Below are 3,092 nucleotides of genomic sequence, written 5' to 3'. Positions count from 1 at the left end.
GACTTTCTCATTCGGTAGCTCAATGGTAAGACCAAGAATTTGCATTTGTAACACGTTCTCAGAGGATGCTGATGCCCCTGTTCCAGTCCATTAAGGACATTAAGAACCGCTGGCTTGCTTGTTAGCACAACGGACAGCTCTCATGCCATCAAAATAATTTGTTTGGTTTCTTTCTTTTCCTCCTTTTTCTTTTAAACCGAATAGCTCTTTATTTAGGCAAAGTCATAGATGAGAAAATGTTTGTGACCTGCAATGGAAATTTAATACCCCATGAATTTTGTTCTTCATTTTGCCAGCTAGAGCCGCATGGGTGATTCACTTACACCATCTATAAGGTGCTAGCACCATCTATAAGGGGCTAGCATTCTTTACATGTTGATTACTGCTCCCTCTAACACAGCATTGGTACAGGAAACACATGTTTTCTCATTACGATGAACATATTTTTTTTTAAAAACCTAAAATTAACTGAGACTGTAAACTTGATATGCTGTAAAAATTGATTTCTTAGAGCTCTCTAGTCTACAGGGGGTCTCCAGATTGCTCTGAGTTCTTTCATTGCAAAGGTTTATATATCACAAAATAAACTGTCTAACTGTCTGCCTCTGGCAGATGAGAACACCGTGAAGCTCCTCCACATTGGAGAGATGTAGATTTTTTAAAAAAAACACTAATTTTCCCAATATTTAGAGCTCTAGTCCATTAAACGGAGCCATTTGGAAAAGTAGCTCAGACTGATGATGGAGAAGGGCACAGGCTTTGCCAATCTCATTGACAATCTGTTGGGTGATTCTTAATTGCCCAGATTAATGTTTTATGATTCCGATTCAGCTTTCAGCAAGAGAGAACTGGTACGTTCCAATTTATATATTCCCCTGGTTAAGGTACACGTGGGCCTGTAAAATGTCTACAGATGCTTACCTTCCTGCATCCACTAGCCAACGTAACAGTGGCCAGAGAAATAAATGACAGGAATGGGGGTAATGATGCTAAAGACCAGTCATGGGAAATTGAGATGAAAAAAATGATTTCCCTGTGTATCACATTTCTAAGAAAATAGATATTCGTCAGACTTGACTATTATTACGACGCCTGTTAAATGGATGCAGGACATAGGGAGATGAAACTTTATGCACGTTGTCATCGAGGAAGCCCAGCATCACTGACAATCAATCATTCTTCCTTGGTGGTGATCGGTTTTATGTGTCAGCTTGACCAACCTAGGGTTCCCAGCTATTCAATCAAACACTCATCTAGGTGCGGAAGTATTTTGTAGATGTAATGGATGTCTGTAATCAGCTGACTTAAGTAAAGAAGATTATTTTAGATAACCTAGGTGTGCCTGATTAAAACAGTTGAAAGAACTTAAGAGCAGAATTGAGATTTCCTTGAAGAAGGAGAAATTCTGCACGTAGCCATCAACTTCAGCAAATGGCCTGCCCTATAGATGATATAACCACCCAGCCAGTCTCTCTCCCTCTCCCCTCCCCTCCCCTTCCCCTCCAACTTCCCCTTCCCCTCCCCCCTTCTCCTCCTGGTCCTATTTCTCTGGTGGAACCCTGACTGATACACCACTTTGTATGAATCATATGTGAAGTAAACATCTCAGGCAAGATTGATTGAGGTCCTTTCCTCCTTATTCTTAATCATCCCTGAGCATGATTATATATATAATTGGAATAGCAAAATCTAGGGACTAATAAGGCCGAGAAGAAGTGAAGCATTTTTTAGATCAGGATTAAGCTCCGGTCACTGAAATAATTCACAGCCCTTCCTCAACATCTTTTTCAGTAATCCCATGTATGCAGAATGACTGAAAAACATTACTCGATGTAGTCATTCACGTCCTGAAGAACCAGACACCTAACTATCCTGGTTTAATTTTAAAATATTGATGGAAAAATCAGAAAATAATAGAAAATGTGAAGGAATGAAACTTGACTGAGCACCTACTATGTGCCAATTGATTTACATTTATCTCATCGACCTGCTTTACACTAAGGTGAAAATCATGTAAAATTTAGTTAAGTAGAGGCTCAATGATGTACCTAATTGTCCAAAAGGAACACATCTAGCAGGAGTTAGAGCATAGATTTGAATCCCATAGCTTCAAAGCCTCACTATTAGACTCGCTCTACTACTCAAGAGGACACCAGATCATGAGGAAGGTTTTTAATTTATTTTATGAACAATTTATTTTTTCATTTTAGCAGCTGTTATTGAAAGTTCTATATAAGATTATTTTATTCCTGCATTTTATCAATTGTTTCTTTCTTTTTTTTTTTTTTTCAGTTTTTGGCTGGGGCTGGGTTTGAACCCACACCTCTGGTATATGGGGCCAGCGCCCTACTCCTTTGAGCCACAGGTGCGGCCCAGTTGTTTCTTCTTTATACTCGCCCTTTTCCTGTCCTAGTTGGCAAGATTTAGCTTTCCATCCCAAAATCTTTTTGTGCTTTGTCCAGTTTAAGCCTAGTAATAACCACTCTGCTGGGGGGAATGCCCACATGCACAGTTGTGCCCCTAGCCGTTTCCCACTGTACCTGTTCAGCATAGAAGACCTATTTCTTCCTGTAAACCTGGACTACTTTTCCAATTTGCTGACCTTCATAGTGTTCCTGATTCATCATCCTTTCAGATGGGCATGGATCAAACATTGTACTTCTGTCTCAGCTCTTTGGAAACAGGGAAGACATAATCTTCCTGCGAATGGGGGACAGTGCTTTGAAATGTCTTTTGTGGTTCTTGCTTTGGTCAGAAGCCACAAAGAGATTGAACTTCATTTTGGCTCCTGCCACTTTGGTGATGGCTGCAAAAGGGAAGAACTGAACAACTTACTTAAAATTTTCTCTCTAAAGCAGGCGTCCTCAAACTATGGCCCGTGGGCCACATGCAGCCCGCCTAGGACATTTATCTGGCCCGCCGGGTGTTTTTGCTGCCTCTGCCTGTTCTGCTTAGCAGCCGACTCATCCCGGGGCCGCAGTCCAACCTCCAACGGTCTCAGGGACAGTGAACTGGCCCCCTGTTTAAAAAGTTTGAGGACCCCTGCTTAAAGTCTCTACTGTCTCAACATGTTTAGAGTTCACAAATGTGGA

Source organism: Otolemur garnettii, unplaced genomic scaffold (assembly GCF_000181295.1).
Source record: "Otolemur garnettii isolate 467f Iridium unplaced genomic scaffold, OtoGar3 scaffold00094, whole genome shotgun sequence".
NCBI lineage: Eukaryota > Metazoa > Chordata > Mammalia > Primates > Galagidae > Otolemur > Otolemur garnettii.
The sequence above is the reverse complement of the archived record's forward strand: the minus strand, read 5'-3'. Positions refer to the sequence as shown.